At 46.2% G+C, this 24,732-nt stretch overlaps 1 protein-coding gene and 1 long non-coding RNA gene across 3 annotated transcripts in view; one reads left to right on the forward strand and one right to left on the reverse strand.

Moving 5' to 3' along the window:
* GRAMD1C (GRAM domain containing 1C) overlaps positions 1 to 24,732 on the reverse strand; it is a 101,891-nt gene that overhangs the window by 47,174 nt on the left and 29,985 nt on the right. Inside the window, exon 1 of one of the 2 annotated variants that reach the window (XM_040339126.1) lies at positions 22,845 to 23,047. The exons of the other annotated variant lie outside the window; for it this stretch is intronic. The gene's annotated coding sequence lies outside the window, so the exon portion shown is untranslated. Of the gene's footprint in view, positions 1 to 22,844; positions 23,048 to 24,732 lie in introns of those variants that run through there. 2 annotated transcript variants of the gene reach the window in all.
* On the forward strand, positions 7,445 to 8,584 carry LOC120928049. Its single transcript, XR_005747165.1, has 2 exons — positions 7,445 to 7,544; positions 8,170 to 8,584. It is a non-coding gene; the product is annotated as an uncharacterized LOC120928049 (long non-coding RNA).

The raw sequence follows: 24,732 nt of genomic DNA on the forward strand, positions 1-24,732 counted from the left end.
ATTCTCATGTTTTTTTCCCAGTCACTAGTCGAGCGGCCGTATTTTGAACGACTTGCAGACAAGAGATTTGGTATTTTGGGAGGTAGAGGGCATTTGCGTAGTCGAGTCTGGAGTTGATAATTGTTCCCACCACGACTCAGAGACTTTTGACTTTGGTGCTAGGGGTGATTGACCCAGAATGGGTGGGGGGCGTCCATATTGTTGCGGGATGAATCTTCCGATTGGCCTTGAATCAGGAGAAGTTCTGTTTTTGAGCCATTGGGGTAGATTCAGGTACATTTGCGCATTTTTTTACGGGGGTGCAGCGCACCGTTTTGCCGCTGCGCCTCCGTAAATTACCTGCGCTACGCTCAATTCACGGAGCAGTAGCTCCGTAAATTGCGTGGGCGCTCCTGAAAAATGCCTGGCGTAATCGTGCGTAATTTAAATGATCCCGTAGGGGGCGTGGATCATTTAAATTAGGCGCGTTCCCGCACCGAGCGTAGTGCGCATGCTCCGTCGGGAAACTTTCCCGACGTGCATTGCGGTAAATGACGTCGCAAGGACGTCATTTGCTTCAAAGTGAACGTGAATGGCGTCCAGCACCATTCACGATTCACTTACGTAAACAACGTAATTTTCAAATTTCGCGACGCGGGAACGACGGGTATACGTAGAATTGGCTGCCCCTGCTAATAGCATGGGCAGCCTTACGCAAAAACCGACGTACGCAAACGACGTAAACTGCGTACGCAGGGCGCGCGTATGGTTGTGAATCGGCGTGAGTATGCAATTTGCATACTCTACGCTGACCACTACGGGAACGCCACCTAGCGGCCTGCGTAAGAATGCAGCCTAAGATATGACGGCATAAGAGCCTTATGCCACGCATATCTTAGGCTGCAGTCGGCGTATCGAGGTTCCTGAATCAGGAGCATTCGATACGCCGGCGCAAGTAAGCAATTGCGCTGCGTAACTATGGTTACGCAGACGCAATTGCTCTCTGAATCTACCCCATTGAGTTTAAGGTAACTCTCCGTCATCCACTTTTCTATCAAAGAAAGGCATTTCTCTAGTCCGAGATGATGATCCTTTTTGTTGCAGATGCGGAAATATAGTTGTGTGTCATCTGCATAAGAGTGGTAAAGTAACTTCTGGTTGGTGATGATTTCAAAAAGAGGGCGGAGATAGATATTGAAAAGAACAGGCGACAAAGGGGATCCCTGGGGGACTCCGCATGACACTGTGCGTTTTTCAGAAGTGAAAGGACCAAGTTTCACTATTTGTGATCGGTTTTCCAAGAAGGAGGAGAACCAAGATAAATCACATTCCGCAACTCCGGCTACTTCAACTAGCCGAGTCAGCAATAATTCGTGGTCTACAGTATCAAAAGCCGCGCTTAGGTCCAGCAGTACTAGAAGACAAGATTCTCCTTCGTCTGCGGCCTCGGAGCGTCATCCCATATTTTGAGCAGTGCTGTTTCTGTCCCGTGACCCGGACGGAAACCGGACTGTAATGGATCGAGTAATTTGTGGGTGTCTAAGTGATGTTGTAGCTGTTGTACAACTTCTTTCTCCATTACCTTGGAGAAGACATTCAGGCCTGTTATGGGGCGACGGTGGTTAGGGTCTTTGGGGTCTGTATCTGTAAAATGATTTCAGCCAGGGGAGTCGGGAGGGGGTGGCTAGCCGTGGCTTAAGCCACTAATGTGATGGATGTCCCACTTGTTCAATGCCGCGACCGCGGAAATGTGTAAAGTCCATCATAGGCACTGCACTGGCTCCAGAAGGCGGGAATTACACCGGCGCCACATCCCTGCTCGGTGCTCGGGCGGGCCGCGGGTGGCTCTCCTCTCCTCAATGCTCCTTGGTTCTCCTCTCCTCCAGCCAGGCTCCTCGGCTCTCTGACAGAATGACTGCCTGCTGCTGTGACACCGCTGAGCTGAGATAGGTCAGAACCGTCAGACAGTGTAATAATGTGTATGTAAATGTCAGTGTATGTCAGTGTATGTCAGGTAGGTCAGTGTAGGTAGGTAGCTACCGTCGGTGCAGGTAGATCAGTGTATGTAGGTCAGTGTATGTCAGGTAGGTCAGTGTATGTCAGGTAGGTCAGGTATGTCAGGTAGGTCAGTGTATGTCAGGTAGGTCAGTGTAGGTAGGTAGCTACCGTCAGTGCAGGTAGATCAGTGTATGTAGGTCAGTGTAGATAGGTCAGTGTATGTCAGGTAGGTCAGTGTAGATAGGTCAGTGTATGTAGGTCAGTGTATGTCAGTGTAGATAGGTCAGTGTATGTCAGGTAGGTCAGTGTAGGTAGGTCAGTGTATGTAGGTCAGTGTATGTCAGGTAGGTCAGTGTAGATAGGTCAGTGTATGTCAGGTAGGTCAGTGTAGATAGGTCAGTGTATGTCACGTAGGTCAGTGTAGATAGGTCAGTGTATGTCAGGTAGGTCAGTGTAGATAGGTCAGTGTATGTCAGTGTAGGTAGGTCAGTGTATGTCAGTGTAGGTAGGTCAGTGTATGTCAGGTAGGTCAGTGTATGTAGGTAGCTACTGTCAGTGCAGGTAGATCAGTGTATGTAGGTCAGTGTATGTCAGGTAGGTCAGTGTAGGTAGGTCAGTGTATGTCAGGTAGGTCATAGGTCAGTGTATGTCAGGTAGGTCAGTGTATGTCAGGTAGGTCATAGGTCGGTGTATGTCAGGTAGGTCAGTGTATGTAGGTCAGTGTATGTCAGGTAGGTCAGTGTATGTCAGGTAGGTCCTAGGTCAGTGTATGTCAGGTAGGTCAGTGTATGTCAGGTAGGTCATAGGTCAGTGTATGTCAGGTAGGTCATAGGTCAGTGTATGTCAGGTAGGTCAGTGTATGTCAGGTAGGTCATAGGTCAGTGTATGTCAGGTAGGTCATAGGTCGGTGTATGTAGGTCAGTGTATGTCAGGTAGGTCATAGGTCAGTGTATGTCAGGTAGGTCAGTGTATGTCAGGTAGGTCATAGGTCAGTGTATGTCAGGTAGGTCATAGGTCAGTGTATGTCAGGTAGGTCAGTGTATGTCAGGTAGGTCATAGGTCAGTGTATGTCAGGTAGGTCATAGGTCGGTGTATGTAGGTCAGTGTATATCAGGTAGGTCATAGGTCAGTGTATGTCAGGTAGGTCAGTGTATGTCAGGTAGGTCATAGGTCAGTGTATGTCAGGTAGGTCATAGGTCAGTGTATGTCAGGTAGGTCAGTGTATGTCAGGTAGGTCATAGGTCAGTGTATGTCAGGTAGGTCATAGGTCAGTGTATGTCAGGTAGGTCAGTGTATGTAGGTCAGGTAGGTCAGTGTATGTCAGGTAGGTCAGTGTATGTAGGTCAGGTAGCCCAAAAAAAAGCCAGTGTCACATACAAACATTATTCTTATTTATCAGTCTTCAGCGATTGTCTTTATACCTAGAATGTTGCAGTTGTTCAGTCTTTGTCGCCTTAAAGTCATGATGTCACAGTGATGTCATACATATGATGTAATTACAGGTAGATTCCACTGTCCTGTCCGGATTATGACATCACTCTTCACATTATTCACCAGTGACGCTTGTAGGAGAACGATGTCTTTATCAGCATGTCCATCTTGTTATGTAATTACACTTTCACCGGCAGTCTAGTGGTGTGATTAGTGAAGAATTAGGATGTCACATTATCACCGGGATAATTCAGCCTTCCCATTATCCAGGGCAGAGAGTCATAGAATGTTCAGTGTTACTCTTATCTGATGTGACCTGCTGTATGTGTCACTCCAGGTAAACCTACAGAGAACCTGTCACCATGGGGGGGTTATGACTCTAAAGCTGGCCATTGATGTGGAACTTTGGGTGGTTCAGCAGGACCCGGGTGGATTTCGATTCATTTCTGGCCGTTCCCACAATCTAATGCCGCGTACACACCATAACTTTATGTGATGAAAAAAAATGACGTTTTCAAAAACGTCACTTTAATTGACCGTGTGCGGGGGAAAACGTTGTTTTATGTCTTCTAAAATACGACCGAAAAAAATTGAAGCATGCTTCAATTTTATGTGTCGTTTTTCAAAACGTCAACTTTTACTTCACAGAAATTGACCGTGTGTAGCAAAAACGTTGTTTAAAACAACGTTTTTTCACCCGCGCATGCCCAGAAGCTACTTATGAAGCGAGCTTCAATGGAAAAACGTGGTGGAACGTAACCTCGCTTTGCTAGAACATTGTTAGAAAAATGATGGTGTGTAGGCAACTTCGTCTTTGAAAATTGAAGCTTCAAAAACGTCATTTTTTACTTCACAGAAAATGTCGTTTTTTTTCTTCACATAAAGTGATGGTGTGTACGGGGCATTACAATTGTAAAAATCCCTTGTAATAGGAATATACTGTGACAGGTCCTCTTTATGGAGAGATGCAGGGTCAATAAGACTCCACATCTCTCCTCCAGGCTGGAAAGCATGAGATTGTAAAAAAAAAACAATCACCGATCTCATGCTTTCAGCCGCAATCGCGGCTTTGTTTACTTCCAGGTACCCAGGCGCGACGTCATCACACAATTTCTTCAGGGACAGGCTCGGAGGAAGTCAACCCATAAAGCACAGAGCATGGTCCCTACTGGTGAAAATCCTACATTTTGGGTTGTCCCCAGAAAAGTAATAGAGGGGAAATCTGGGGACGCTAGTTCTGGTGACCTGGGGGGGGGGGGGGTATTCCCTTAATTTTCAGGGATTTTTTCTCACTTCCTGTTTTGGTTATGGGACAGGAAGTGAAAAAAGGAGGATCCTCCTGCATGACCTACAACGATTAGGTATTGACGTTGCGTATATACAGGAAACACATTTCAGAGAAGATAAAACTCAGATTTTAAAGAATAGGAAATACCCAATAACATATCATGCGACAAATCAAGAGGTAAAGTCAAGGGGGGTGTCTATTCTGATAGCAGGGAGAATCCAATGGACATATGTAGACTCCATGAGAGATCCGAAAGGGAGATATCTATTCGTGAAGGGTAAAATAGGAGGAATAGGGGTAACATTCGCCACAGTATATGCTCCAAATGAACATCAAGGAACCTTCCTAGACAAAACAATTAAACGCCTATTAGAATTCACAGAAGGACATTTGATTATGGGAGGGGACTTGAATATTCCCTTAGATCCTAAAGAGGACACCTCATTGGGAAAGTCATCCACATCTTTCAGTGTGAGAAATCATATTATGCAAACTCTGTATAAAAGTCAACTGATTGATATATGGAGGTTGCTACACAATAAAGAAAGAGACTACACGTTCTACTCTGCTCCACATAAAATATACTCCCGGATAGATCTTTTCCTCATTCCACATGCCCAATTACACTCTGTACAGTCGACCAAAATTGGATCAATTACATGGTCGGACCATGCCCCGATCTTCCTGGTATATGAGTTAAAAGATTTAAGACAGTCCAGACCAAACCAGTGGAGATTAAACGAATGCCTATTGGAAGATAAGGAGGTCCTAGAAGATGTAATTAAAGAATTGAGGTTTTATTTCAATTCTAATGACACACCAGAGTGCGACCCTGGAATTATATGGGAAGCACACAAGGCGGTTATTAGAGGTGTGTTAATTAAACATGGATCTAGGATCAAAAGGAAACGTACTGAAAAGTTAAATAGGCTATTAAAGGAGCTAGCCATCTTGGAAGGCAAACATAAGCAAACATGGTCAACAAACGTAGAGAAAGAACTAGCTAGTAAAAGAACTGAAATCACACAGATCTCCTGTACTATAAAGTAAAAGCGGCAATGCAGAGATGTGAAAAGGCTGAATATGAGTCAGGGAATAAGTGTGGGAAAAGACTGGCGAGACTACTACGAGAACAGAAGCTGAGTTACTATATTCCACATATTAACTCACCCAAGAAACAGAGGGTTACAAAACCAAATGATATAACAAAGGAGTTCCAGGAATACTATCACTCTCTTTACAATATACAGAGCAAGCCCCCGACTAGAGAACAAATTGATTTGTATCTAACAGAATCTGCAATACCAAGACTATCAGAAGAGGATAGACAGAAATTAGATGACGTTATAACCGAGGAGGAAATTAAAAGTAGCAGTAAGCATATTGAAAAGGGGGAAAGCCCCGGAACCCGATGGTTTTACAGGTCAATATTATAAAATTCCCTCGATATCAGGATATATGGTTAAACTATTTAATGCCTTAGGGACATCGGCCAGTTTAGCCAAAGATACCCTGCTAGCGTATATCTCGGTGATACCAAAAGAGGGGAAAGACCCAGCCCTCTGTGGAAGCTACCGACCAATTTCGTTATTAAATTCGGATGTGAAGATTTTTGCCAAGGTCTTAGCAAACAGGATACAACAACATATCCCAGACTTAATAAACCTGGACCAGGTGGGATTTGTCCCTACCAGGGAAGCACGAGACAACACAATTAAGGCAATTAACCTGGTGCAGTTAGCGAACACAACACAGACGCAATGCGTATTTCTCAATACGGACGCAGAGAAGGCCTTTGACAGGGTGAGGTGGAGTTACATGAGGGCAGTCCTAAAATACGGCGGCTTTGGGAACAAAATAATACAGTGGATATTCTCCATGTATTCAGGCTTAACAGCCCAGGTACGGGCCAACGGAATTCTGTCTGAGCCCCTCACAATCTCAAATGGGACAAGACAGGGCTGCCCTCTGTCTCCACTTCTATTTGCCCTGTCACTAGAGCCTTTTCTGTGTACGCCAAGAGCAAACTCTAATATTTCAGGCATACAAATAGGGAAGAACCACTGTAAAATTACAGCTTATGCAGACGATATGTTGTTCACTCTTACAAATCCGTTGATCACAATTCCAGAATTAATGAAGGAATTAGAGAGATACGGATCTTTATCGAACCTACGTATCAATTTTAATAAATCGGAAGCGATGGGGGTAAACGTCCCACATACAGCGATAAACTATCTAAAACAAAAATTCAAGTTTAAATGGACTGATAATGCTCTGACATACCTTGGTATACAATTAGCAGGGAAGGTGGAGAAGATCTTTGAGCTGAACTTCCCACCCCTCTTACAGAAAGTAAAGATCTTATTGGATAAGTGGAACCAGGGTTTTCATAGCTGGCTAGGACGCTGTAATATTATTAAGATGAACATACTCCCGAAAATCTTGTATTTATTACAAACATTACCAATACATATTCCATCAAAGTATTTTAAACAGTGTCAGAGAGTGATCTTTAAGTTCATATGGGCACATAAGAACCCCCGGATACATAGGAAACAACTAATGAGCACTAAGCAGCAGGGAGGACTGGGAGTCCCAGATATAAGGAAATATTATTACGCAACACATCTGAACAGGCTAATAGACTGGAATAGGCATTCAGATACAAAGCTATGGGTACAAATTGAACAGGCGCAATTCAAAACACCTCTAGAAAGAGCACCGTGGTGGTTTGCCTCAGAAATGAATAAAAATCCAATAGTGGGTAACACGGTGAGGATCTGTGCAGCAGCATTACCTATGATGGGCATCGAGCCCAGGACCTCCCCACTATACCCAGTGATAGGTACAGAGCTGTATCCTGGCCTAGGCCAACAAGGCCCAGGCCTAGGGCAGCACTTTGCAGGGGGGCAGCACGGAAAGAGTCCCCGCCGGCTTGCGCTACACTGTTAGTGTAGCGGCAGTCTTATGGGGTGGACTGGGCTGAGAGGCAAATTAGTCTAGCGCCCCCATAAAGCGGCCGCACTGCTTCTGGTATGCAAGTGGCCTGTGGGGGGGGGGGGTGTTTTTCTGCTGCACCATTTCCATGGTTATATCTTCTTAGTCCTCTCCATAAAATTATCAGAAATTTGTGCTTAAAGTAGAACTATAGGCTACACTTTGTTTTTGATTGTGGATAGATTAAAGGGGGGGGGGGGTTAGAGCCCCTGTCAGTTTATTTGTTACCATCCCCGTCCCATTGCAGAGATTTCCCTTCACTTCCTACCCCATAGCCAAACAGGAAGTGAGAGGAAATCTATGCAAATTAAGAGAATTCATTGCCCCCCCAACCGGCCCTCAGAACTAGTGTCCCCACTCAATTTTTTTAGGGCGTGTCTTAAACAGGAAGGGGTGTGTCATATTTAAATTAGGGGGTGCGCGAGTTTAGTCAGGCCTAGGGCAGCACAAAACCTAAATACACCTCTGGATAGGTAACCCCCTCTTCCCATCGGGATACGAAGACGGAGCATTCTGGCAGTTGAGAAAAAGAGAGTGTACACAAGTAGCAAGGTATATCCACATGGGAAGATGGGTAACCATAGCGGAACTGATGGAAATAGGAAATGTATTCCGTTTGAAATTCTGGAATGCACTTCAGATAGTTCACTTCCTGAACACTTTGCCAAATCCAGAGAGCTTTGAAAGACCACTCATGAAATTTGAGAAAATATGTAATATGTAATGAACATAAGCTATGAGTTATTAGTACGATCAGGAGGTTGCCCTCTGAGGTGCGTTCAGGAATGGGAAAGGGAATTGGAGAAGTCCTTCAGTTCGGAACAGCGACAATGCATATACAGGCGAACACACGAAACATCAATATGTGTGAGAATACAAGAGACAAACTATAAGATCTTCACGAGATGGTATCTTCACGAGATGGTATAGGACACCAGAAAAGTTAAACAAAATTTTTGCAGAGGTATCAGATAAATGCTGGAGGTGCCAGAGAAGCAAAGGAATGATGCTACATAAAATCCTGGGAGTGCCCAATTCTAATGCCGCGTACACACCATCACTTTATGTGATGAAAAAAAATGACGTTTTTAAAAACGTCACTTTAATTGACCGTGTGTGGGGGAAAACGTCGTTTTATGTCTTGTAAAAAACTACCAAAAAAATTGAAGCATGCTTCAATTTTATGTGTCGTTTTTCAAAACGTCAACTTTTTACTTCACAGAAATTGACCGTGTGTAGCAAAAAACGTCGTTTTCTAAGACGTTTTTTCATCCACGCATGCCCAGAAGCTACTTATGAAGCGAGCTTCAATGGTAAAACGTGGTGGCACGTAACCTCACTTTGCTAGATCATTGTGATAAAAACGATGGTGTGTAGGCAACTTCGTCTTTGAAAATTGAAGTTTCAAAAACGTCATTTTTTACTTCACAGAAAATGTCGTTTTTTTTCATCACATAAAGTGATGGTGTGTACGCGGCATAAGGAGTTTTTGGGCAGAGATTAAAAGTGCTTTACAGTTTTGCTCAGATTATGAGATTCCGGAAGATCCGGAATTCTATCTTCTGCATTTAAACCAAATACCAGAAAAAGCCTATAGGGAAATGATTATATGCCATCTATTAGATGCCGCTAAGGCCTGTATAACGAAGAGGTGGAAGTCACCAGTTCCACCAACAGCGGAGATGTGGATATGTAAAGTTAGGGAAATAAGCAAATTAGAAGAGTTAGTCCTGACAACACAATATAAAAGGGGAAAATATTTAAGAACTTGGACTCCCTGGAAGTCCTATATGGACCACAGGGGGGAAGGTTAAGGAGGATAAGGCTGAATGGTATAGAAGGAGCCCGGGAACTCGGATTGGGTATATGTGGGATTTAATGAGAAATAGGCATGTGCAATTTTTTTAGTTACGAATACGTTTTCCGTCAATTTTCGTTATTTTAGTTGATTCGTTAACATACGAATGAACGAACGGTTTAGCGCAATTAATAACGAATAACGATATTTTCAAAATAACGAATATGAAAAACAACGAAGATACGAAAGATGAAAGAAACGAAAACATAGAAACAACGAAAATACCGAACCCAAAAAAAAAAAAAAAATTACGAAAAACAAAATGAACGAAAATGCAAACTTACTAATATTCGAAGACCGAAAAGAAAACAACCGAAATGCCGAACAAAGACTAAAAAACGAAAACTAACGAAAAATAAATTACGAATCTTCGGAAAACTGAAATGAAAACAACGAAAATACAAAATAATGTAAATTAGCTTTCGTTAGTACTGAAATATTTCTGGACATTGACCAATAGCCACTGAGCGCTGTCTCTTTCCTCTGAAGAGGTTTGTTCCTTCCCCCAATGAGCTTCTTTCTCATTACCTCCTGGCTCCTTGTGTCTTTTTCTGTGTTAGACTGCAGTGCATCTAATTTCTAGATTTGTATTTGTAATATCTGACATATTTGTATTTGTAATATCTGACATATTTGTATTTGTAATATCTGACATATTTGTATTTGTAATATCTGACATATTTGTATTTGTAATATCTGACATATTTGTATTTGTAATATCTGACATATTTGTATTTGTAATATCTGACATATTTGTATTTGTAATATCTGACATATTTGTATTTGTAATATCTGACATATTTGTATTTGTAATATCTGACATATTTTAGTTTTCTTCTACGTCAGACTTCATTCTAGACAGGGTGTGTGCGCTAACTAAGACAGTCAAGTCAATCACAGTAAAGTACCAATTACAAAATTACGACAAGTAGTGTGTCGAATAAACGTAAAATGTATTCTAACAGAATTACGAATGCAATAAAATCTACAAAAGTACGTTTTTACAATCAAAGGAAATTAGACACGAAAATACGAATGATCATAAAGCAACGAAGATATATTTCTTACGAAAATACGAATGCGGCATGATGGAAAATATAATGTAAATACGAATAGCAAAACAACGAAAATTAAACTAACGTAAAAACGAATAAAATCATTTTAAAAATACGAATGCGGCAGAATACAAAATATAACGAAAATACGAATCTCGATTCAACGGAAAATAAACTAACAGAAAAAAACGGAAACGGAAAAAAGAGTGTTACGAAAATACTAAAGAGTACGAATACGATAACTAACGTCTTACGAAATTACGACTCGTTACGAATCACGATAAACGAACAGAAACTAAACAGAAATAAACGAACATTTTTGCTGTGCACATGTCTAATGAGAAACCACAGGAATATGGAGAAGGGTCGGAGGAGAGGGAAGTAGGGTGGGTTTGTTTTTTTTTTCTCCCTTTCTTCTTCTTTCTCTCTCAGGGATGTTTGGGAAGGGGAGAGATACGTAAGAAGGAGATATATGTTTGATTTTGACAACAAGGTAAAAGGGGATGTATAATAATAAGATGGACCGTGACTGTTGTTTTGTAATAATGTTCTGTTATGTATTATTTTTTTTTATATACATATGTGTTGTACTGATTTGTTTTAAAATAAAAAAAGAGTTATAATAAAAAAAATTAAAAAAAATAGGAATATACTGTGACAGGTCCTCTTTATGGAGAGATGCGGGGTCAATAAGACTCCACACCTCTCCTCCAGGCTGGAAAGCATGAGAGCGTAAAAAAAAAAAATCACCGATCTCATGCTTTCAGCCGCGATCGCGGCTTTGTTTACTTCCAGGTACCCGGGCGCGACGTCATCACACAATTTCTTCAGGGACAGGCTCGGAGGAAGTCACCCCATAAAGCACAGAGCGTGGTCCCTACTGGTGACCCCAAATCCCAGACTCTTGAACCCAAAGGGTCAGCGGCGCATTATTCCGCCGGGCGCAGCGTATCTAAGATACGCTACGCCGCCGTAACTGACTTTTTTTTTTTCAAATCCACAAAGAATCCGCGCCGTAAGTTACGGCGGCGTAGTGTATCTTTGGCGGCGTAATGGCGCGGCATTCAAATCTCTGTGATGGGGGCGTGTTTTATGTAAATACGTCGTGACCCGACTTAAACGACGTTTTTTTTTAACTGCGCATGCGCCGTCCGTGGGGGTATCCCAGTGCGCATGCTCGAAATTAAACCGGAACAAGCCGATGCTTCCGACGGTGACGTCATTCTACGCAAATCCCTATTCGCGAACGACTTACGCAAACGACGTAAAAATTTCAAATTTCTACGCGGGAACGACGCCCATACTTAACATTGAGTACGCCTCATAATAGCAGCTTTAACTATACGCCGGAAAAAGCCGACCGCAAACGACGTAAAAAAATGCGCCGGCCGGTCGTACGTTCGTGGATCGCCGTATCTAGCTAATTTGCATACTCAACGCGGAATTCGACGGAAACGCCACCTAGCGGCCGGCGAAAAATTGCATCTAAGATCTGACGGCGTACTAAGACGTACACCTGTCGGTTCTAGCCGAGATGCCGTCGTATCTTGTTTTGAGGATACAAAACAAAGATACGACGCGGGAAATTTAAAATTACGCGGCGTATCAAGAGATACGCCGGCGTAATTGTTCTGTGGATCTGCCCCAAAGTCTCTTATCATCGAAAGTGAAAGTAAAAGAAAATCCTAAATTTTGGGTTGTCCCCAGAAAAGTAATAGAGGGGAAATCTGGGGACACTAGTTCTGGTGACCTGAGGGGGGGGGGGGGGTATTCCCTTAATTTTCAGGGATTTTTTCCTCACTTCCTGTTTTGGTTATGGGACAGGAAGTGAGTGGAACCTCCCCAATGGGGCAAAGATGGCAAAAAAATAAACTAACAGGGGTTATGACCCTTCATTACCCTATCGAACATGAACGTTTTGCCTATAGTTCTACTTTAACATCCCCTCCAGCAACAATAGATCTCAAACAGCAACAAGAGAACCCTCCAGCAACAATAAATTCCACCACCAACAAGACCCCCGCCAGTAACAATTTATCCCCCAACAACAATAGAACCCTCCCAGTAACAATTTATCCCCCAACAACAATAGAACCCTCCCAGTAACAATTTATCCCCCAACAACAATAGAACCCTCCCAGTAACAACAGATTCTCCCCTCAATAGTATATCCCACCCAGCAACAATCAACCCTCAAAGCAACAATAGACCCCCCCAGCAACAGTAGCTCCCTAACCAACAACAATAGATCCCCCACAAACAACAATAGACCTCCCCAGCGACAATAGACCTCCCCAGCAACAATAGACCTCCCCAGCAACAATAGACCTTCCCAGCAACAATAGACCTTCCCAGTAACAATAGACCCCCCCCAAGAAACAATAGATCCCCCACAAACAACAATAGACCTCCCCAGCAACAATAGACCTTCCCAGCAAAAAAAAACTCCTTCACCAACAATAGACCTTCCACCAACAACAATAGATCCCCCACAAACAACACTAGACCTCCCCAGCAATAATAGACCTCCCCAGCAAAAATAGACCTCCCCAGCAATAATAGACCCCTCCCAAGAAACAATAGATCCCCACAAACAACAATAGACCTCCCCAGCAACAATAGACCCCCCCAAGAAACAATAGATCCCCACAAACAACAATAGACCTCCCCAGCGACAATAGACCTTCCCAGCAACAATAGACCCCCCCAAGAAACAATAGATCCCCCACAAACAACAATAGACCTCCCAAGCAACAATAGACCCCCCAAGAAACAATAGATCCCCCACAAACAACAATAGACCTCCCCAGCAACAATAGACCCCCCCAAGAAACAATAGATCCCCACAAACAACAATAGACCTCCCCAGCAACAATAGACCTTCCCAGCAACATTAGACCTCCCCAGCAACAATAACTCCTTCACCAACAATAGACCCCCCCAAGAAACAATAGATCCCCCACAAACAACAATAGACCTCCCCAGTAACAATAGACCCCCCAAGAAACAATAGATCCCCCACAAACAACAATAGACCTCCCCAGTAACAATAGACCTTCCCAGCAACAATAGACCCCCCAAGAAACAATAGATCCCCCACAAACAACAATAGACCTCCTCAGTAACAATAGACCTCCCCAACAATAATAGACCCCCCCAAGAAACAATAGATCCTCCACAAACTACAATAGACCTTCCCAGTAACAATAGACCTCCCCAGTAACAATAGACCCCCCAAGAAACAATAGATCCCCCACAAACAACAATAGACCTCCCCAGTAACAATAGACCTTCCCAGCAACAATAGACCCCCCAAGAAACAATAGATCCCCCACAAACAACAATAGACCTCCTCAGTAACAATAGACCTCCCCAACAATAATAGACCCCCCCAAGAAACAATAGATCCCCCACAAACAACAATAGACCTCCCCAGCAACAATAGACCTTCCCAGCAACAATAGACCCCCCAAGAAGCAATAGATCCCCCACAACCAACAATAGACCTCCCCAGCAACAATAGACCTTCCCAGCAACAATAGACCCCCCAAGAAACAATAGATCCCCCACAAACAACAATAGACCTCCCCAGCAACAATAGACCTTCCCAGCAGCAATAGACCCCCCAAGAAACAATAGATCCCCCACAACCAACAATAGACCTCCCCAGCAACAATAGACCTTCCCAGCAACAATAGACCCCCCAAGAAACAATAGATCCCCCACAAACAACAATAGATCTCCCCAGCAACAATAGACCCCCCCAAGAAACAATAGATCCCCCACAAACAACAATATACCCCCCCAGTAACAATAGACCTCCCCAGCAACAATAGACCCCCCCAAGAAACAATAGATCCCCCACAAACAACAATAGAACTCCCCAGCAACAATAGACCTTCCCAGCAACAATAGACCCCCCCAAGAAACAATAGATCCCCCACAAACAACAATAGAACTCCCCAGCAACAATAGACCTTCCCAGCAACAATAGACCCCCCCAAGAAACAATAGATCCCCCACAAACAACAATATAACTCCCCAGCAACAATAGACCCCCCACAAACAACAATAGACCTCCCCAGTAACAATAGACCTTCCCAGCAACAATAGACCTTCCCAGCAACAATAGACCTTCCCAGCAACAATAGACCCCCCCAAGAAACAATATATCCCCACAAACAACAATAAAACTTTCCAGCAACAATAGACCCCCCCAAGAAACAATAGATCCCCCACAAACAACAATAGACCTCCCCAGCAACAATAGACCTCCCCAGCAACAATAGACCTTCCCAGCAACAATAGACCCCCCAAGAAACAATAGATCCCCCACAACCAACAATAGACCTTCCCAGCAACAATAGACCCCCCAAGAAACAATAGATCCCCCACAAACAACAATAGACCTCCCCAGCAACAATAACTCCTTCACCAACAATAGACCTTCCCACCAACAATAACTCCTTCACCAACAATAGACCTCCCTGCAACTATAGATCCCCCAGCAGCCAGCAACAATAGGCCCTCCAGCACACTCCGTCCATTATAAACCTTCAATGTATGGCCAGCTTAGGACTCTGTGAAGATGTGAAGGTGAAGGTACCTTAAAGCCGGCAGATATAAAAGACAGCCCCTGTACAGCAGGGCTGGAGTGTGAGAGGAAGAAGCAGTACAAGGAGCCAATCAACTCATGCAGTGACAAGAAGCACGCTGATAGGAGGAGAGACCAGAGCAACAGAGAGATGAGCTCATCGGTCTGCTGCTTCTCCTTTCACTGTCTCTTCGCAGGCTGGGGGCGACCGAGGCTCAGAGGTAGAAGGTTGAATGATGCTGGCCATCAGACTGAGGACATCTAGGGGCAGAAAAAGGTATTGCGGGAAGATCTCTGAATTGAAGGTGAATATTGCAGCTGTGTTTTTTTTTTTTATGGGTTTCTTATTTTTAGCTAGAGCTTTATTAACATTAATAACATTAACATCAATGACAAAACATTTAAACTTTTCAAGAACAAACCAAGATGGCTGGGAAATGGAGAGAGAGCTTTAGATCCCACATTTCATTTCCTGTCCCCCAGAAAACCTCCAAAAGTCTTATCCTTTAACCACTTAGGGACCGGCTCACGCCGATATACGTCGGCAGAATGGCACGGGCAGGCAAAGTAACGTATATTTATATGTATATACAGAGCTTTTTTTCTCAGAAAATAGGTGCAGGAACTCAACCACGACCCCGTTCAGAATTCACAAACAGTAGAAGGGTCTTAAAGGGGCAGTAAATACCAGAATTGCATTACATACAGAGTGCAGAGTTCAGGAGGGTTACACACAGAGTGCAGAGCTGTCACTTGTAAACACAGAAACCAGACTTCTGTGTTTACAAGTGATTGTGGTGAGCGGGAACCAAAGGGTCTGAGCCAAAGGTGGTGGAACTGAGTTCCACCTAGTTCCCCCTGAAAAAAAGCCCTGTGTATATATATATATCCGTGCCCATGGGACCCGCGGACTCGATGTCCGCTTGGTGCCCCTGATCGTGTTACGGAGCTGAAGAACGGGGTGAAGTCTATGTAAACAAGGCAGAACAGGGGGGTGCCTATGTAAACAAGGCAGAACGGGGGGATGTCTATGTAAACAAGGCAGAACGGGGGGTGCCTATGTAAACAAGGCAGAACAGGGGGGGTGCCTATGTAAACAAGGCAGAACGGGGGGTGCCTATGTAAACAAGGCAGAACAGGGGGGGGTGCCTATGTAAACAAGGCAGAACGGGGGGATGTCTATGTACAAAGGCAGAACAGGGGGGGTGCCTATGTAAACAAGGCAGAACGGGGGATGTCTATGTAAACAAGGCAGAACAGGGGGGGTGCCTATGTAAACAAGGCAGAACGGGGGGATGTCTATGTAAACAAGGCAGAACGGGGAGAAGTCTATGTAAACAAGGCAGAACAGGGGGGTGCCTATGTAAACAAGGCAGAACAGGGGGGGTGCCTATGTAAACAAGGCAGAACAGGGGGGGTGCCTATGTAAACAAGGCAGAACAGGGGGGGGTGCCTATGTAAACAAGGCAGAACGGGGATGTCTATGTAAACAAGGCAGAACAGGGGGGTGCCTATGTAAACAAGGCAGAACGGGGGGATGTCTATGTAAACAAGGCAGAACGGGGGGGATGTCTATGTAAACAAGGCAGAACGGGGGGTTACCTATGTAAACAAGGCATTTCCCTGTTCTGCCTAGTGACAGGACACTGATCGTCTGCTCCCTGTCATTGGGAACAGTGATCAGTGTCCTGTCACTAGTAGCCCATCCCCCAGACAGTTAGAATCACTCCCTATGACACACTTAACCCCTTCAGCGCCCCCTACTGTTTAACCCCATCCCTGCCAGTGTAATTTACACATAATCAGTGCATATTTATAGCACTGTTCGCTGTGTAAATGACAATGGTCCCAAAATAGCGTCAAACGTGTCTGATGTGTCCGCCACAATATCGCAGTCACGACAAAAAAACGCTGAGCGCCGCCATTACTAGTAAAAAAATATTAATAAAAATGCCATAAAACGACCCCCTATTTTGTAGACGCTATAACTTTTGCGCAAACCAATCGATAAACGCTTATTGCGATAATTTTTTTTACCAAAAATATATAGAAGAATACGTATTGGCCTAAACTGAGGGAAAAAAAATAGTTTTTTTATATATTTTTGGGAGATATTTATTATAGCAAAAAGTAAAAAATATTGCTTTTTTTTTTTCAAAATTGTCGTTCTTTTTTTTTTTGTTTATAGCGCAAAAAAGAAAAACCGCAGAGGGGATCAAATACCGCCAAAAGAAATCTCTATTTGTGGGGAAAAAAGGACGCCAATTTTGTTTGGGAGCCACGTCGCACGACCGCGCAATTGTCAGTTAAAGCGACGCAGAAAGGGGCCCGGTCATTGGACAGCCAAAATGGTCCGGGGGCTGAAGTGGTTAAAGGCCCCGACTCGTGTTTCAGCTCTCGCATTGTCGTTGGCAAGTTTAGGCTGGTTTCTTATACCCAGTGCCGATCCTGACCTCCCTGGGGCCCTAAGGGGGGGGGGGGAGTGGGGCGCTGCCGACAGTGACATGTCACAATGTCACATTAAAGTGAGAGGCAGGGGGGTGCTGACTTCTTACCTCTTCTCCCATGCAGCCAGCGAGTTGAGAAGCGGGGGTGAGGGGCCAAAAATGACTTCTCACCAGGCGGGGCCTCTAGTAATTTGGGGGGCCCTCCGCAGCTCTGCGGGGCCCTAAGCGGCTTGCATAGTGAGCCTATAGGGCGGATCGGCCCTGCTTATACCCCCTCCAGGGCTCCTGCAGCAAACAAACAACCTGCAGGGGGGTGGAGGGACACAAACTCCTGCTGGGGGGACTCTGAGAGAGAAGCTGCAGGTCGCTCGACCAACCAAGGTCTGGAGTAACGATTCTGGGTGAGGTTGACCCCCCGGGGCTAAAATACCGGCTAGCGCACAAATCCAGGAGAGTGACGCACGTGACAAATACCTTCTTCTGTATATGAAATATTAGATCTGAAGCTGTAAACGGTCATCAGCAGATCTTTCACCTCGACAAACCTTTTTTAGTGTTCTACCTACAAAATATACCCTCACCGGCCACTTTATTAGGTACACCTTGTAGGGGTGCGCATCTTCACTGGTCTCATGATTCCATTACGATTATCTGGCCAACGATTCGATTCCGCGATGCATCACAATTAATAACGAAATTCCCACTTCAGCTTGGGCCACCTAGGCGTCCTTTCCTCCCCGCGATCTTCTGGGACACGTCACAGGTCTCAGAAGATTGCCCCGGCTATGCAGCACAGTGCAGTGAGACATGCGCACCCGGCTGTGAAGCTGCAAGCTTTCACAGCCGGATGCCCTACAGTAGTATTGCCGGCGCTGGATTGTGGGACAGGCGAGTGTCTTTTTGCGCACACGCGTGGAATGGCGACTGCACCATAACAACCAGTGTCCTGGCAACCAGCTCAGTAATGCTGCCACTGTGTATACAGGGCAACATTACTGAGCTGCATGTCCAGTATGGACATTCTGTCTACGTGCCCCACACATTGTCACCTGAGGCAGTCAGCTCACAGTTTTTGCAACCTTCCACCTTTGCTTGCTAGGATGCTGTGTCTCAGTTGCCAGCATCCTAGCAACCACTGATACTGTGTGATAGTCTGTCATTGGTTGCTAAGATGCTAGCGGGTGGACCGCCCAGCATTACTAGTTGCTAGGACGTAGGCGGCTGGGCCCTACAGAGTCCAATGATGATGTGCGACCAAGCCAACCAAATGTCCTAGCAACCAGCTCAGTAATGTTGCCCTGAGCTACAGTAAGGGCAGAGTGTCCAGGGTGGATATTCTGGCCCCAGTGCCCCACACATTGTCACCTGAGGCAATTATCTCACAGTTTTTTCAAACTTCCCCTTTTGTTTGCTAGGATGCTGCCACAGCAACCAATGATGCTGTGGCTCATCTACTAGTGTCCTAGCAACCAATGATACTGTGTGGTTGTCTGTCGTTGGTTGCTAGGATGCTAGAGGATAGATTGCCCAGCATTACTGGTTGCTAGGATGCTAGAGGATAGATTGCCCAGCATTACTGGTTGCTAGGATGCTAGCGGATGGATTGCCCAGCATTACTGGTTGCTAGGATGCTAGCGGATGGATCGCCCAGCATTACTGGTTGCTAGGATGCTAGCGGATGGATCGCCCAGCATTACTGGTTGCTAGGATGCTAGCGGATGGATCGCCCAGCATTACTGGTTGCTAGGATGCTAGCGGATGGATCGCCCAGCATTACTGGTTGCTAGAATGCAGATGGCTGGGCCCTACAGAGTCACTGGCTGTTCTGGTGCACCATAACAACCAATGACTCTGTGCGACCAAGCCGCCAGTGTCCTAGCAACCAGCTCAGTAATGTTGCCCTGTGTATACACATGGACATTCTAACCTCAGTGCTGCCCCCCAAAAGATTGCCACCTGAGGCAGTCATCTCACTTTGTCGCATTGTCAGCAACCTCAGTGCCGCCCCCCAAAGATTGCCACCTGAGGCAGTCATCTCACTTTGGCGCATTGTCAGCAACCTCAGTGCCGCCCCCCCCAAAAGATTGCCACCTGAGGCAGTCATCTCACTTTGGCGCATTGTCAGCAACCTCAGTGCCGCCCCCCCAAAAGATTGCCACCTGAGGCAGTCATCTCACTTTGGCGCATTGTCAGCAACCTCAGTGCCGCCCCCCCAAAAGATTGCCACCTGAGGCAGTCATCTCACTTTGTCGCATTGTCAGCAACCTCAGTGCCGCCCCCCAAAGATTGCCACCTGAGGCAGTCATCTCACTTTGGCGCATTGTCAGCAACCTCAGTGCCGCCCCCCCAAAAGATTGCCACCTGAGGCAGTCATCTCACTTTGTCGCATTGTCAGCACGCCCCTCTTAGGACATCTAGCTTGGAGGCCTGTTCAGACAACGCGTTTTAGGGGAAAGGTCTCACCTTCTTCAGGGTTACCATTATACAAGGTTTGTAAAAAAGAGGGGGCGCTCTCCTTGGAGGAAGGGAGCCTGTGGTGAAAGTGAGGTGTATATAGGACCTGGTCTTAGTCTCTCTGACCTCGATAAATACATCGCTCATCAGATGATCAAATCCTGGATATGTTGTTGGGCACGAAGGTTCAATTAAAATCTTTTATTGAACAAGCGCCTACTGCAAACCGTCATTTAGTTTGAAGGTTCAATCAAACAAATTAATTATTTTTACATCAAGCACAGCCAACGCGTTTCAGGCCTTCTCCTCTTTAGGGTTTTATACAATGGGACTTTCTTTTCTGCATTTCTCGCGTATAGGGCATCCCATTGAAATCACGCATGTTCCTGTGTGAAAGGGCAGAACTGGCACCGTGCAAGATAAGGTGCAAAGGTGGGGGCACTCAGATGGAGACACCTGATCTTTAGGGGCACTCAGACTCAAAGGGGGCACTCAGATGGGGTCACCTAATGTAAGGGCATAGGGACACCTGATGTAAAGGGGCACTCTGATGGGCACACCTGATCTATGGGGGCACGCTGATGGGGAACCAGATCTATGGGGGCACTCAGATGGGGACACCTACCTATGGAGACATTGTGATGGGGTCATCTGATGTAAGGGGTACTATGATGGGGGCACCTGATGTAATGGGTACTCTGATGGGGACACTTGATCTATAGGGTCACCTCATGTAAGGGGTACTATGATGGGGACCCTCTAATGGGAACACATGATGTAAGAGGGCACTCTGAGGGGGGAACATGATCTAGGAGGAGCTCTGATGGGGTCACCTGATGTAAGGGGTACTCTGATGGAGACACCTGATTTCTGGAGGCACTCTGATAGGAATACCTGATCGATGGGGGAGATTTGATGGGCACCTGATGTAAGGGGTACTCCGATGGGGGCCCTCTGATGGGAACTTATGATGCAAGAGGGCACTCTGATGGGGGAACCTAATCTATGGAGGAGCTCTGATGGGGACACCTGATGTAAGGGGTATTCTAAAGGGGGACACTTGATTTCTGGAGGCATTCTGATAGGAATACCTGATCTTTGGGGGAGATCTGATGGGGTCACCTGATGTAAGGGATACTCTGATGGGGACACATGATTTCTAGGGGCACTCTGATAGGGATACCTGATCTATGGGAGCTCTCTGATGGGGTCACCTGTTGTAAACGGGCACTCTGATGGGGACACTTGATCTATGGGGGCATTCTGATGGGGTCACCTGATGTAAGGGATACTCTGACGGGGCACCAGATGTAATAGGGCACTCTGATGGGAGAACCTGATCTAGGAGGAGCTCTGACGGGACACCTGATGTAAGGGGCACTCTGATAGGGTCACCTGATGTAATGGGTACTCTGATGGAGACACCTGATTTCTGGAGGCACTCTGATAGGAATACCTGATCGATGGGGGAGATCTGATGGGGTCACCTCATGTAAGGGGTACTCTAATGGGGGCCCTCTGATGGGAACTTATGATGCAAGAGGGCACTCTGATGGGGGAACCTAATCTATGGGGATGCTCTGATGGGGTCACCTGATGTAAGGGGTACTCTAAAGGGGGACACCTGCTTTCTGTGGGCATTCTGATAGGAATACCTGATCTATGGGGGAGATCTGATGGGGTCACCTGATGTAAGGGGTACTCTGATGGGGACACCTGATTTCTGGGGGCACTCTGATAGGAATACCTGATCTATGGAAGCTCTCTGATGGGGTCACCTGATGTAAAGGGGGCACTCATATGGGGACACCTGATCTATGGGAGCTTTCAGATGGGGATAACTGATCTATGGGGGCACACTGATGGGCACACCTGGTCTATGGGGGCACTCCTAATCTATGGGGGCACTCTGATAGGGATACCTGATCTATGGGGGCACTCCTAATCTATGGGGGCACTCTGATAGGGATACCTGATCTATGGGGGCACGCTGATGGGCACACCTGATCTCTGGGGGCACTCTGATGGGCACACCTGATCTATGGGGGCACTCTGATAGGGATACCTGATCTATGGGGGCACTCTGATAGGGATATCTGATCTATGGGGGCACGCTGATGGGCACACCTAATCTATGGGGGCACTCTGATAGGGATACCTGATCTATGGGGCACCTGATGTAAAGGGGCACTCTGATGGGGACACTTGAATAAAAGGGGCACTCTGATGGGGACACCTGATGTAAAGGGTCACTCTGATGGGGACACTTGAATAAAAGGGGCACTCTGGTGGGGACACATGATGTAAAGGGGCACTCTGATGGGGGACACCTGATGTAAAGGGGCACTCTGATGGGGGACACCTGATGTAAAGGGGCACTCTGATGGGGGACACCTGATGTAAAGGGGCACTCTGATGGGGGACACCTGATGTAAAGGGGCACTCTGATGGGGACACCTGATCTCTGGGGGCACTCTGATGGGGACACCTGATCTCTGGGGGCACTCTGATGGGGACACCTGATCTCTGGGGGCACTCTGATGGGGACACCTGATGTATAGGGGCACTCTGATGGGGACACCTGATGTATAGGGGCACTCTGATGGGGACACCTGTAAGTGGTGGAAATGTAGGATTGGATACATATGGAATGTACAGCTCTTGCTAAATATAAAGAAGATGGCCCTGAGATTGTACAATTGGATTGTAAAGTGTGTGGCCAGCTTGGAGAGGATCTTACCGTGAACACATAGGGTGGTTTGGTCGGATCTTCTCTGGATGGGTTCTGTATAACGATCCCAGGCAGCTGTCAGACAGGTAGGTGGGATCGGCGTCTCGCCTGTGTCTCCCGAGAGGCCGGAGACGGCTGAGCGCTCTGCAGGTTGGAATGAAGCACATCGCCTTCTGCCGGCCCCACCTGACACCTCCGCTGGATGAGCCAGTCCTGATGACAGCTCACCTGGAACAGTCCATTGTGTGCGGGGAACGGGGGGGCGGACAGGTAGAGAAAATAAATCATTCAGGAAGAGAAGACGGGAGGATATTATATAACCTGAGAAGTCTCCCATTATTAGTATATGACGGGGGGAGGGGCTTAACACTGAACTCCGAGAAGATATAAAAAGGCACAAATCACTCAGCTCTGTAATCATTGATACGTCATTAACCCCTTCAACACGGGACACCCCCCCCCCCCCCCCCCCGTCCTGCCCAGGACAGCTTTCAGCTTCCAGCGCTCTCACACTTTGAATGACAATTGCGCGGTCATCCAACGCTGTACACACAGGACATTTGGGGAGTTTTTTCCCCACAAATAGAGATTTCTATTGGTGGCATTTAATCGCCACTGGGGTTTTATATTTATGCTAAATAAACAAAAAAAGACCGAGAATTTGGGAAAAATATTTATTTTTCATAGTTTGTTATAAATTTTTCTCCTTCACTGATAATTGGCACTGATAGGCGTCACTGATAAGTGGCACTAATGGGAACTGATAGGTGCAACTGACGAGGAGGCACTGATTGGCAGCACTGAAAGGTGGCACTGATAGGCATCACTAATAGGCACTGATAGGCACTGACAGTGGCGGTGCGTCCATAGGGACGCAGGAGCGCCGCCCCCTCTGGCTCGCTCACAGCCAGTAAAATATACAGATTCATACACTGTATGAATCTGTATATTTTCGCCGCTGCCGACCACTATTCAGCTGGCCGGAAGTTGAGCGCCGGTCAGCTGAATAGCGGCAGCTGACTGGCTGTGTGGAAGTGCCTATCAGAGCCAGCGGCCCTGATAGGCTGGCCGAGTACAGCCCTGAGGCTGTAGTCGGCTTTCTGAAGCTCATCCTCGGGACGTACCGGCCGTACGTCCGAGGATAAGACTGACAGGCGTCTCAGCCAATCAGGTAACCTGGGGGGTACTGGGCACGGTGGCTACAAGTGGGGGCACAGTGGCGACAATTGGGGGCACAGTGGCGACAATTGGGGGCACAGTGGCTACAATTGGGGGCACAGTGGTGACAATTGGGGGCACAGTGGCGACAATTGGGGGCACAGTGGCTGTGTTTGATGGCATAGTGGTGACAATTGATGGCACAGTAGCTGCGTTTTATGGCGTTTTATGGCATGGCACAGTGGCTGTGTTTTGATGGCATGGCACAGTGGCTGCGTTTGATGGCACAGTGGTTGCGTTTTGATGGCACAGTGACTGCATTTGATGGCATGGCACAGTGGTGACAATTGATAGGTACAGTGAGGCTGCAATTGTTTGGTTTTTTTTCCCGTTTGCGCCCCCCCAAAAATGTTGAGCACCAGCCCCACTGGGCACTGATAAGCAGCACTAATAGGCGGCACTGATAAGCGGCACTAATAGGTGGCACTGATAGGCGTCACTGATAAGTGGCACTAATGGGAACTGATAGGCAGCACTGATAGGTGCAACTGATGAGGAGGCACTGATTGGCAGCACTGATAGTTGGCACTGATAAGCGGCACTGATAGGCATCACTAATAGGCGGCACTGATAGGCGGCACTGATAAGCGACACTAATAGGCGCCACTGATAAGCAACACTGATAGGCACTGATAAGCGGCACTAATAGGCACCACTGATAAGTGGCAGTGATGGGCAC

Source organism: Rana temporaria, chromosome 2, assembly GCF_905171775.1.
Source record: "Rana temporaria chromosome 2, aRanTem1.1, whole genome shotgun sequence".
Classification (NCBI taxonomy): Eukaryota; Metazoa; Chordata; class Amphibia; order Anura; family Ranidae; genus Rana; species Rana temporaria.